The following is a 13,996-nucleotide window of genomic DNA, read 5'->3' as shown; positions in this document are numbered from 1 at the left end:
TGAGCCATGATGGGAACTCCAGAAATACACCCCTTCAGTCTAATGCTCTCCCAGATAAAGAAATACAGCTCTTAAGGAGAGGCAGACAGAGAGGCAAGCAGCTGCCCCCTGCGTTTTTTGGCACGCTGGTGGTAAGGGGCATCTGATTGCATGGGCGGGATGTTCACTGGGAAGCTGGGGGTTGGGGGTCGTATGCGTTAATTTTCATGCCAGTTCCACCTTCCTGAAGGGAGGAGGAATTTTTTGCCCTTATTTCACTATGATTGGAAGCATCATGGTATCAGTGCATGACTTATCTGCATAGCTAATTTTATTATAATTTTATTATAATGAGGGCATAAGGAGCAATAGGTTACATTCAGATGCTGGAGATTCATGCCCTTTCCTACCTTTCTCTGTCTGCCTCCAGGGCATTTATCACCCCAAATATGTGGTTTCCGGCCATCTGGCCCCCGGTCCCTCGTCTCTGCTCATACTTGCTGTAACGGTAATAAAGACTGAATTTTGATGTCCATGATTTAATGTCATTGAATCGAAGGCTGTGTACAGTTCCACCTCTTGTGTCTTTTTGGCCACACCCTACCGCATGTAGAAGTTCCCGGGCCACAGCCGCAACTTTTTGAAAATCTCAACCAAAGCATCCCTTCCGCTTCCCCTCCCTTCCCTAGATGAGGCTCAACACGATCTGCAGGAGGGTCCCCTAAAAGCCCCTGCTTCCCCTAATAGAGCATGTGGCACAGATACAGTTACGGGGTCACTATCTGTCTGGTAGATGTCAGCCCGGTGAGGGCCGGGATCAGGTCAGGAGTCCCCAGGACTTAACCGTGACCCAGTCCGATGCTCTGTACGCCACTGTGGACTCGGTGGTCAGCCTCAGTGGTGATGTCTACACGCATAAACCCTGGGAGGATGCTGGTGTTTGCAGACACGGTATATGTGGATGTGCGAGACTGGCTGGGAGCTTAAGATGGGGCCCAGCAACAAGATATTTTGACAATCCATCTTCTTAGAGTAAACCTCCACACACAGAGGGAGTCAGATGGCAGCACAGAGACTGAAGGATTCAGAGCCGAGCGGGTAGGCAGGTACCCATCCTGTGACGTTCCTCGTGTGACCTTTGCTGAATAGGACACAGAACAGAAATTGGAGTCGCAGAGCGATTTCAGCTTACCTGGTTGGTACAAAAATGTGGACACTGGGAGTTCCCATTGTGGCTCCGTGGATGAAGAACCCAACAAGTATCCATGAGGCTATGGGTTCAATCCCTGGCCTCACTCAGTGAGTTAAGGATCCGGTGTTGCCGTGAGCTGTGGTGTAGGTCTCAGATGCAGTTCGGATCTGGCATGGCTGTGGCTGTGGCTGTGCGTAGGCTGGCAGTTGCAGCTCCAATCTGACCCCTAGCCTGGGAACCTCCATATGCCACAGGTGTGGCCCTAAAAAAAAAAAAAATGTAGGAACTGGAAGTATTTGAATCCTGGCCGTTGTCCAAGTTGGCCAGGACCAGGGAAGTCCTTACACAGCTCAGGGCTTTCCTTTCTTCTCCGGCAAAATCTAGAGGCAAGCAGAGTGTTTGGGGCAGTGACAGCTACCTTCTTTTTGTAAGTTGATCTTTAAGTGTGGGAGAACCAAACATAAGAACAAACTTTTTGATTCTAAAGAATAGATTCTCAAAAAGATCCAGAAGGGGGAGAAGCAGTGACAATTTGGGTTGAAAATTTTGAACAATGTTATCACCATTGCTCAAAAAATTAGATGTACATGATAGATGAGAGATAGATAGGGACAGATAACAGAGATATTGCTTTATTTTTCTCTTTAGGGTGTGTGTGTGTGGTGTGTGTGTGTGTGTGTGTGTGTGAGAAAAAGAGAAAGAAAAATAAAACAGATAAGAAAAATGTTAATTGCCAAATCTGGGTAAGGATATACATGGGTATTTCTTGTAATAAACTAATTTTTCTGTATGTCGTGGTGCAGCAAAAACGAATCCCACTAGGAACCATGAGGAACCATGTGGGTTTGATTCCTGGCCTCACTCAGTGGGTTAAGGATCTGGTGTTGCCATGAGCTGTGGTGTAGGTCAAAGACTCGACTAGGATCTGGCATTGCTCTGGCTGTGGTGTAGGCCGGCAGCAACAGTTCCGATTAGACCCCTAGCCTGGGAACCTCCATGTGCTGCGGGAATGGCCCTAAAAAAGGACAAAAAGACAAAACAACAACAAAAAAAATACCATGATGATTCACAGAAGTGAGGCTTTGTGTTTTCAAAATATTCTATTTGGTCCATCCAGGGAGTTTGTAGAAGCTTCATTTACCGGCGGCCTGCGTTCCTCCCCCTAAGATGGTCTCCACCCACTCAGAATACATAAGGATCTCTGCCGCTGGGACTCAAAGATCTTGAAACCAAACTTGTGGTTATTCAAGAGGAAACGTGGTGGGAGGGGAGGGATAAGTTGGGGGTTGGGACTGACGCGTACACACCGCTGGACATAAAATAGACAGGTAACCAGGACCTACCGCAGAGCACAGGGCCATCGCTCCATCCTGTGTCGTAACCTCGATGGGAAAGAGTCTGAAAAGGAACAGATACATGTATAACTGATTTACTCTGCTGCGCACCTGAAATGCACACAACTTTCTAAGTCAACTATACTCCAATAAAATGTACTTAAAAAAACCAATAGGAATTCCCATTGTGGCTCAGCGGTAACACACTAGTATCCATGAGGATACAGGTTCAATCCCTGGCCTCGCTCCGTGGTCTAAGGATCCGGCGTTGCTGTGAGCTGGGGTGTAGGTCGCAGACATGGCTCAGATCCTGAGCTGCTGTGGCTGTGGTGTAGGGCAGCAGCTGTAGCTCCCATCTGACTCCTAGCCTGGGAACTTCTATATGCCACGGGGCGGCCCTAAAAGCAAAAAATAAAAATAAATAAAAGTCCATGAACACCTGAAAAAAAACACCTGCTGTTGGGACATGCCCACACCCTCTGGCTTCACCCCTCCTCCTAGACACCCCTCCTCCCAGATGTCAAGCTAGTCCAACCAAGAGCCACTTCTCTAAAGGAGCCACTTACCGAGGCAGGTTCTGTACCATCATTCTCCTGAAGAGTTTTCCATGCTTTGAAGTTCTAGATAAGTCATCTTCCTTAGAGGCAGATGGTTAAACCAGATAAGCCTCCCAGGGTCCTTTGATTGTAAATACGTCTGAATGCTGAGGGGTAAGGGTTTGTCTCTGGAGTAAGTGTAAACTCCGTTTCTTCTCCTCTGTCATTTGACTACTCAGATTTTTGAAGCTGGCATATGCTTCTTGTCTTGCTTTTCTTTGTGTTCCCTTCTGTCTCCAGAAAGCGCTAAGGTGCCAAGTTGCCAGTGGCAGCCTCTCGGAAGCTCCCACCTCCGGATGAAGTCAGAGGTCACGTGACCCAACCCCGGGCATCAGGGATTCCGTCTATCTCACCGTCACTGCGCTACTGTTGTCGCCGCCCCTGCCGTGATTGACAAGCCATGACCTTGGGCAGAGTTGGCTTCAGGCAAATCAGCAGTCAAGGTTGAGGAAACAGCACACTCACCTGAAGGTCATGTTGCTGCCACCAAAATGCAGGGACTTTGGGGACAGGCCACCCAACCCAGTCAACATTCATAAAACATTCAAAGATCAGAAATGAAAGGGAGGGGACTTCTTCCTGCCAAGCTGTGGTAGCGAGTGGGGCGTGTTTTGCTGAGTCAGGTGTTTGGGTCTGTCAGGCTGGGGTTTGTGGGCAAGTGTTGGAGGGAATCGTTACTGTTGATGGGTGCAAAACGACTGACTCGGGGTGTAAAAGGTATAAAAGTCACATGTGGACAGTAAGGGGACAAGAAGCCTTTAGAGTGCCATTAAAAGAAGACAAGGCAGGCGTTCCCGTCGTGGCACAGCGGACACGAATCCGACTAGGAACCATGAGGTTGCGGGTTCGATCCCTGGCCTTGGTCCGTGGGTTGAGGATCCAGCATTGCTGTGAGCTGTGGTGTAGGTCACAGACAGGCTTGGATCTGGCGTTGCTGTGGCTCTGGCGTAGGCGGGCAGCTACAGCTCAGATTGGACCCCTAGCCTGGGAACCTCCATATGCCGTGGGTGCGGCCCTAAAATAAAGACAAAAAGACAAAAAAAAAAGAAAGAAAGAAAGAAGAAGACAAGGCATCCCTTTAAGGGAATTCAAGCCACCTCAAAATAATTATAGATCCAAAACCTGGGGGCGGAGGGAGGAAATGTATAGTTGATACCCATCTGGAGGACAGTTATAAATAAAACAGTAGAAATAATAGCTGCTTTATTAACTCTTATCATGGGCCAGGTGATGTATCCGGCAAGCTCATCCGTGGTGGGATCTGGGATCCAAGACCCTTCGCTGCAGGGCTTGCCCCGGGCAAACACCTCCTCGAGCAACAGAAGAAACTATAAAGGACTAAAAATAACTGTGTAAAAATCAATCAACCAACCAACCAATGGTTCCCCCCCCAAAAAATCAACAAAACAAAACAAAATCGGAGTTCCCATTGTGACCCAGGTAACAAACCCAACTCGCATCCATGAGGACATGGGTTCGATCCCTGGACCCACTCACTGGGTCAAGGATCCAGTATTGCCCTGAGCCATGTTGTAGGTCACAGATGCAGCTCAGATCCCGTGTTGCTGTGGCTGCAGTGTAGGCCGGCAGCTGCAGCTCTGATTGGACCTCCAGCCTGGGAACTTCCATATGCTGTGAGTGTGGCCCTAAAAAAGATAAATAAATAAATAATAAATAAATAAATAAAACTGTGTGCATGTGCACTGGGGGCCGATTATGAGCAATAAGATCCAAAAAGGTCAAAAAGTGACTGCCTCTTCTGAGGCGTCAAGACCAAAAGCAGCGTACTGCCCACAGAGCCACGGGGCAGGGGGCACCCACCCCCCGACCAGCCCCCACCCTCACACCCTCTAAGGCCCCAGCTCTACCCCCTCCCTCTCGGGAAGAGGCCAAGCACAGCTGTTTCTCGTTCTTGCTCCTTTTTTCTGCAGCAGCCCAAGTCCCAGTAAAGCCTTGCCTGAACTCCTTGTCTGGCCCGTTACCACTCTCTATTGATTAAAAAGGCTGAGAACCCGGGTCAGTCCCAAGCAGTCCACCCTTTGCCTTAAAGTGGCCTTGACCTCAGGTCCCACGGGGCTCCTCCCATCAGGAGCCAGCTGCCCACCGCTGCCCTCGTGGTAGGGCTGAGCTCCAGTGAGCCAACCCCTTGCCGGGTGGGGCCGCTCAAACCCACGTGCTTTGGGTCAGCTTGAGTGATTCCTGGAGACGAGCCCTGGCCAGGAAGGACGGGCTCAGCCACGCGGATCCTGGCAGCCCCGCAGGCAGCAGCTTCCATGGCAGTGGCTTCGCCTCCGTGTGCCTCCTCTGAGCAGCGAGCCTTTGTTCCTGGGCCATGCCCGCCGCCTCAGGTAGTGTACCTGCCCTGACACTGCACAGCGTCTCGTCTTTGATCCCTGCCGTTTACCTGCAAGCTCTCCCCAAAACATCCTCCTTCCCTTCCTCAACCCACTCCCATCTGTATTTTAACTCTGTTTTAGTTTTTTCTCTTTTGATTCCTTTTTTTTTTTTTTGTCTTTTTACAGCCACACCTGCATCACATGGAAGTTCCCAGGCTAGGGGTTGAATCGGAGCTATAGCTACCAGCCTACACCGCAGCCAGAGCAACGCCAGATCCAAGCTATATCTGTGACCTACACCACAGCTCATGGCAACGCCGGATCCTTAACCCACTGAGCAAGGCCAGGGATGGAACCCACATCCTCATGGATACTAGTCAGATTCCTTTCCGCTGAACCACAATGGGCACTCTAATATATATAATATTTTGTACCTGTCAATCCCATCGTCCTCATTTGTCCCTCTCCCCTTTGGTAACCATGAATTTGTTTTCTGTGTCTGTGAGTCTGTTTCTGTTTGGTATATAGATTCATCGGCATTGTTCTTTCGATTCCATATATCAGTGATGTCATCTATCACTTTGTCTTTCGTATTTGTCTTTCTCAGCCTGACATCTCTCACCAGCATAATCCTCTCTAGGTGCATCCATGTTGCTGCTAATGGCCTTGTTTTATTCTATTTTGTGGCTAATGGTCCATTGTCTATATACACCACATCTTCTTAAAACAACCATTTGTTGATGGGCTCCTGGGTTGTTTCCATGTCTTGGCAATTGTAAATAGTGCTGCTATGAATACTGGAGTGCATGCATCTTTTCAAAGTAGATTTTTTGCCTTTTGCAGACACATGCCCAGGAATGGGTTTGCTGGATCATATGGTCACGCTATTTTTATTTTTTATTTTTTAATTTTTTTGTCTCTTGTCCTTTTAGGGCTGCACCCGCGGCACATGGAGGTTCCCAGGCTAGGAGTCCAATCGGAGCTGTTGCTGCCAGCCTACCTCACAGCCACAGCAACAGCAATGCCAGATCCGAGCTGCATCTGCGACCTACCACAGCTCACGGCAACGCCGGATCCTTAACCACTGAGCAAGGCCAGGGGTGGAACCCACAGTCTCATGGTTCCTAGTGGGATTCATTTCCGCTGCACCACGTCGGGAACTCCTGTTTTCATTTTTTTTAAGTAACCTCCATACTATTTTCTATAGAGGCTGCACCAACTTGCTTTCTACAGTGTAGAAGGGGTTCCTTTTCGCCACATCTTCACCAGCATTTATTGTTTGTAGACTTTTGGATGATAGTCATTCTGCCCAGTTTGAGCTGATAAGTGATTATAGTTTTGATTTTCATTTCTCTAAAAATGAGCAATGTTGAGGCTCTTTTTATGTGCCTGTAGCCCATCTGTATGTCCTCTCTGTAAAAAGGTCTATTTAGGCCTTTTGCCCATTTTTTGATTGAGTTGTTCATGTTCTCAACTTTGAGTTGTATGAGCTGTTCGTGATTTTGGACATTAACCTCTTGGCAGCAGCATCATTTGCAAATATTTTCTCTCATTACTTTGGTTGTCTTTGTAATTTGCTGATGATTTCCTTTGCTGTGCAGAAGCTTTTACGTTTAGGTCCTGTTTGTTTTGCCTTGGGAGACTGATCTAAGGAAATATTACCACAATTTTTGTCAGAGAATATTTTGCCCATATTCTCTTCTAGGAGTTGTATGGTGTCATGTCTCATATTTCAGTCTTTAAACCGGTTTGGGTCTGTTTTTGTGCATGGTGTGACAGAGGGGTCTAATTCCATTGATTTACATGCAGCTGTCCAGCTTTCCCAGCATGTTGAAGAGACTTTTTCCCCATTGAATATTCTTGCCTCCTTTGTCATAGATTCATTGACTGTAATTGGTTGGGCTTATTTCTGAGCTCCCTACTCTATCCCAGTCAACAAGGTGTCTGTTTTTGTGCCAATACCATGCTGTTTTGATTATTATAACTTTGTCATATGTCTGAACTCTGGAGGGGTTATGCCTCTGTCTTTGTTCTTTTCGCCTCAGGATTGCTTTGGCAATTCTGGGCCCTTTGTGGTTCCATATAAATTTGAAAATTATTTGTCCCGGTTCTGTGAAAACTGCCATGGGTATTTTGATAAGGATTGCATTAAATCTATAGATTGCTTGGAGAGGGTGTGGAGAAAAAGGAACCCTAGTACACTGTTGGTGGGATTGTAAATTGGTGCAACCACTGTGGAAAGCAGTATGGAGATGCCTCAGAAAACTAAACATAGAACTACCATTTGATTCAGTAATCCCACTCCTGGGCATCTACCCAGAGAAAACCACGACTTGCAAATACACATGCTCCAATGTTCATTGCAGCACTATTTACAATAGCCAAAACATGGAAACATCCTAAATGTCCGTCGACAGAGGAGTGGATCCAGAAGATGTGGTACATATACACAATGGAATATTACTCAGCCATCAAAAAGAATGAAATACTAGCATTTTTTGCAACATGGATGGACCTAGAAACTATCATGCTAAGTGAAGTCAGCCATACGATGAGACACCAACATCCAATGCTTTCACTGACATGGGGAATCTGAAAAAAGGACAGACTGAACTTCATCGCAGAACAGATGCTGACTCACAGACATTGAAAAACTTATGGTTCTGGAGGAGACAGTTTGGGGGGTGGGGGGATGTGTTTGGGCTGTGGGATGGAAATCCTGTGCAATCAGATTGTTATGATCATTATACAACTACAGATGTGATAAATTCATTTGAGTAATGAAAAAACAAAAAAAATCTACAGATTGCTTTGGGTAGTATGACCATTTTAACAACATTTATTCTTCCAATCCAGCAGCACACAATATCTTCCCATGGCTTGGCATCCTTTCATGGTTCCTTTATCAAGGCTTTATAGCTTTCAGAGTATAATCTTTCACCTCCTTGGTTAAGTTTATTCCTAGGTGTTTCATTTATTTTTTTGACATAATTTAAATAGAATTGTTTTTTTAGTTTCTCTTTCTGATACTTTGTTATTAGTATGAAGACATGTAACAGATTTCTGTATATAGATAAATCTGGTATCCTGCTACCTTGCTGAATTCACTTATTAGGTTTGTTTATTTGTTGGGGGGAGGTTGTGACTTTTTAGGGCTGCACCCGTGGCATATGGAAGTTCCCAGGCTAAGGATCTAATTGGAGCTGTAGCTGAGGTCTACACCACAGCCACAGCAATGCAGGATCCAAGCTGAGTCTGCAATCTACACCACAGCTCATGGCAACACCAGATTTTTTAACCCACTGAGCAAAGCCAGGCATGGAGACCACATCCTCATGGATACTAGTTGGATTCATTACTGCTGGGCCACGATGGGAACTCCCACTTATTTTAATAAATTTTGTCTGGAGACTTTAGTGTTCTCTATATAAGCATCATCTCTTCTGAAAATAGTGAGAGTTCTATCTTTTGCCTTCCAATTAACTCTGTTTTTTAAAACTAGATCTGGAGTCCAGGAAGTGCTTGCTTCCTTACATGCTTGACAGTTGTATTCACCCTCGTGGCTCCCCCATTGAGGGAGGCCCCCTTGATCACTGCCTGCTGCTTCAGCCCCAGTCTCCTAGCAACCCTCAGCTCTGCACAGGGATGGAGATGGAGGTGGCAGAGGGAGCCTGGGTGGCAGAGGTGAGAACATGAGGAAATCTCTTTGCTCCTAGGCTTGAGGTAAAGCATTGCTGCTTCACAGTCATTAATATTCCAGAAGAAGGGATTTGCTTTCCCTGGCATATTGAGGACTCAGCCTTAGGGTAGCAAATCATTTGCTAAGGAGGGCAGGGCTGTGCTTTGGTGCCAGATGCAGAGGGTTCTCTTTGAAAGATGCTTAACGATTCCTTACCTCGTGTGCCCTAAGGAGGGTGAAGAAACAGCTAAGGTAAATGTATTATCTTTTGGGCACAAGAGCAGTTAGACTGACTCGCTTGCCATTTGTAAAGTAGGTACCTCAGTTGTCCTCAGAGAATAATGCAATTTTAGAGTCAGACAATATCTTAGGATCATGTTGCTCAAGGATCATACCTTTTTTTTTTTTTGTCTTTTTGTCTTTTAGGGGCACGTCAGAGACATATGGAGGTTCCCAGGCTAGGGGTCAAATTGGAGCTGTGGCCGCCGGCCTACACCACAGCCACAGCCACAGCAATATGGTATCTGAGCTGAGTCTGCGACCTACACCACAGCAATGCCAGATCCTTGACCCACTGAGCAAGTCCGGGGATCGAACCTGCATCCTCATGGATGCTAGTAGGGTTTGTTAATCACTGAGGCATGAAAGGAACTCCAAGAATCCTATCTTTGTAACCTGGTAAACTGAGCCCCACGAAGATAAATGACTCACGTGGGATGTCCCACGAAGAGAAGGGTGAAGGTGGGACTAGAACGCTACCACTCAAGGCTCAATCTTGTGTTACTTCTATTACCTCACACTCCTGCCAGAGTCAGCAGAGACAGTCCCCGAGCCCTGCTGGTTCACATCATGGTCAAGGTCATGGATTCCAAAACACCTGGCTGTTTTTAGGGGTAAGGCCTGGGTCGTAGGTAGAGCAGAACTAACTGCAACACGTAACCTGTGCTCTTGGTCTCGCCGGCAGCACGTTCTTGGTTGAGCTGCCCCGACGATGGCGAGGAAAGAGTGAAGACAGCAACAGCAGTTAATCACCACTCACCCGTGAGTCCGGCAGTGAAAGATGGATTCTTGGCTAGATCCTTAGCTTAGGGTCAGAGGAAAGGTGATTTCACCCTATAGAGCTGCCTTGGGACTAGTCAATGTTCTTGGTTGTGACCAAAATCGAACGAACTATCTTTAAGCAACAATGAAAAAAGAACTGACCTCAGCTCAGGTAGCTAAGTGTAATTAACCAGGGTAACTCAGAGGACGTGAGAACCCAAGGAGCCGGGGCTGAGGGGCAGGAACTGGGTTCAAGCCTCATCTGGCTTTTCCTCTGGGTCTGTGGTTAACTCTCGTTCATCTCGTCCGTCTACTCCATCGCGGGTGGAAAGAGGATCACAGCCGTGGAACTTCCTATCTGTCTGGCACCATAACCTCTGAGACAAGAGAGTAGTTCCTCCAACTCCAAACTCAGAAATCCAGGGAAGGACGCTGATGGGCCCAGCGGGATTTCACACCCTCCCCGGCATCATTACTGTGTCCGAGGAACAGGAAATGATGATGAGCCAGGGCTGGGCGCCGACCCAAACCTCTGGGGCAGGGAGGAGGGCAGGACACTGACAAGAATAAGTGGTAAGGGAGTCCCTGTTGTGGCTCAGTGGTAACAACCCGACTCGTGTCTGTGAGGAAGCAGGTCGATCCCTGGCCTTGCTCAGTGGGTCAGGAATCCAGCATTACTGTGAGCTGTGGTGTAGGTCGTAGATGCAGCTTGGATCCCGCGTTTCTGTGGCTATGGTGTAGGCCAGCAGCTGCAGCTCCGATTCGACCCCTAGCCTGGGAACTTTCATATGCCATGAGTGTGGCCCTAAAAAAACAAGAAAAAAGCATAAGAGGTAATAGGAAAGCTTGCTTGTAGAACAGAAAGACAATGCTACACAGCTCCTGCCTCAGCATCTTGTTTTCCATAAGTGCTGGCATTCAGCACAGCTGCCATTACCTCATGCTACTCCTCCCTCCAGCCCACATGCATAGATATGGGCCATTAGCCAATAAACTTGGATGATGACATTGGCGGTCCCAGGATTTCCTGGCAAGTTCATCAGCCCTGTCAAAGTTGATTCTTATCAGCGGCCCCTGGAAGAATCCTCCCAGGATGGGAGGAAGAGTGCTAGGAGGGTTTTGTCCCTTACCAACTCTGTGACCTTAGGCAAGTCCCTTCATCTCTCCATTTGTTTATAAAATGGGAGAAGTTGGCCCCAGAGATCCCTAGGCTCCTTCCAGTCCTACAGGTGTGATGCGGGTGCAGCCGCGGAGCGTTTGTGTCACTGCGCCCTCTGGTGGTTAAAGTAGGAAAAGCGTGCACGTGCATTTCAGTTTCAAAATGAAAAGGAACATCTGCACAGAGCCTGACAAGCGCGTTCCCGCGGAACAAGGTTAAAAGGCAACGTTCTCGAAGGCAGAAGGGCACCACTGCTTTGTCAGTGGAAGGCCTGGAGCAGTGCCAAGAAAGACCTGGCTCCTGCGCGGAAATGTTGCAGCCACCGTGACGTCGCAATTCACCAAGTCACCAAATGTCAACCCAGGCGGTAGAAACAAGAAACTGTGCAGAGAAAAAAGCTTGTGGAAGAGTGTGACCGGCTCCGCAGACGGTAGAGGATGAGCGGGTGAGAGAGGTTGATCTTAGACATTCATTTATTCCAGAAAAGTTTCTTGAGTATCCACTGTGTTCCGGGCACTGATTGTGATTTATAGCACTGAGGAGAAGGGAATGCATGGTTCCAGCCCTCCCGGAGCTTCCATTCTAGTATCGGACATAAGCATTACATAAATATAAGGATAGTAAGTGCCAGAAAGTGACAACCTAGGGTCCTCTCTGAGCTCAGGGCAGGGGACCCAGCCCTTGACTTTGGTGTCAGAGAAGGTCCCCCTGAGGAAGTGATCCTTAAACTCAGGGGGTTTGGGTTTTTTTCCCTTTTTAAAATTTTTTCATTGAAGTATAGTTGATTTAAAATATTTCTTCTGTTTCTTTTGTAGAGCAAAGTGGCCCAATCACACAGAGCTCCCTGTGCTGTACAGCAGGGCCCCATTGCCCATCCATCCAAATGTTAACAGTCTGCATCCAAAACCCCCAAACTGCCTGTCCCTCCGCCTCCCTCCCCCATCCCCGCTGGGAACCTCAAATCTGCTCTCCTTGCTCATGCTCTGTTTCTGTTTTGTAGGTAGGTTCATCTGTGCCATAGTTTAGAGTCCACAAATAAGTGATATTGGATGCTATTTGTCTTTTTCTTTCTGGCTTCTTGCACTTAGTAGGAGAGTCTCTAGATCCATCCATGTTGTTGCAAACGGCTTTAGTTTGGCTTTTTGGTGGCTGAGTAATATTCCATTGTGTATACATACCACATCTTCTTCATCCATTCATCTGTCGATGGACATTTATATTGTTTCCATGTTTTGGCTGTTGTGAATAGTGCTGCTGTGAACATAGGGGTGCATGTATCTCTTTGAATGAATGTTTTGTCCAGATATATGCCCAGGAGTGGGATTGCTGGATCATGTGGTAGTTCTATACTTAGTTTTCTGACGTGCCTCATACTTTCTTCCAAACTCAGTTTCGAGAGTGCTTACAGTGTGATATTATGACTTATAGTAACCCCCATACCTGACAAAGGGTTCCTGAAAGCCTTGTGATTTCCTGGCTGAGAGAAGTGTCTTTTGTTCTCACAGGATGTCTCTAGGTGGGTTTCTGGAGGCTGGATGACGGTGGGTGGCCAGAAAGACCAAACCATGATTAGAAGCTTGAAACTTTTAGCCTTGTTGACCTAAAAAAAAAAAAAAGAAAAGAAAAGAAAAGAAAAGAAAAGAAAAAGAAACAAACAAACAAACAAAAAGCACAACCTGAAAGCTGAGAGTTAAGTTTTATTTGGGGGCAAGATGAGGACCTAAGCCCAGCAGACAGCACCTCAGGTAACCCTGAGCAACTGCCCCAAGGAGGTGACAGGGAGCTAAGATATACAGGAGTTTTGCAAACTCCTGCCAAGGACAGGTAGTCGGCTCGAAGGAGGTCTGGGCTCACGGACATCCTCCTCAGCTGGGGCCACTGTCCCGTGTTTTCACAGCCTGAGTTGCCTCCCAGGTCGCCGTCAGGAGGGGCTGCTAGATGGCAGGTGTTCTTTGTATCTTTCCTCAGCCCCTCGGGGCTCACGGCTCACCCTCGGAGGTGGCCGCAGGCGCTGATGACCGTGCCATCCTCTGCTGTGTGCGCTGGACCACAGCCTGGGCTGCGGTATTTCGGGTAGCTTGGAGATACTGCTCTGAAGAGGCTGGGGATGTGTTAGAGGCGAAGAGGGAGGAGCCCACAGCCAGGCACTCACTTTTACAAAAGTTTGTTGCTGCTCTCATGAAGGTCACTACTAGTCACGAGGAGCAGGCGTCACCAGGAAGGATTTTAGGGTTTTTCTAGATATGAGGGGATGCAAGAAGTGGGCACATAAAATCTTCTCCTAAGTATATCTAACTACCTGAAGACCCGTTCTTCCAGTTTTCCCCAAGCTCCCCACTCCCGGCCTCCTCCCTGAGCTCCTTTCGGGGGTGTTGAGGTCGGCAGCTGCTGTGGCTCAGGATTCAGTCTGTGCAGAGGCAGATCTCCAGCTCACAGCCCCTCCGGCCTCCACTCTCTTAAGGGAAAAGGGCTGAAGGGAGAGCTGATGACCAGTCGTGCCTGTGTGACGAAGCTTCTTAGAGACCAGAAGTGTGGGTTTGAAGGGATTCCAGGTGGGCAAACACATCCACAGCAGGAGGGTGACAGCCCAGCTCCGCGGGCACAGAAGCCCCTGAGCTCGGCCCCTCCCGGACCTCGCCCTGTGCATCTCTTCGTCTGGCTGTTCTTCTGCCCCCTTTAG

The sequence above is a fragment of the Phacochoerus africanus genome, chromosome 12 (assembly GCF_016906955.1).
Source record: "Phacochoerus africanus isolate WHEZ1 chromosome 12, ROS_Pafr_v1, whole genome shotgun sequence".
In the NCBI taxonomy this organism is placed as follows: domain Eukaryota; kingdom Metazoa; phylum Chordata; class Mammalia; order Artiodactyla; family Suidae; genus Phacochoerus; species Phacochoerus africanus.
This window is presented reverse-complemented; position numbering follows the sequence as displayed.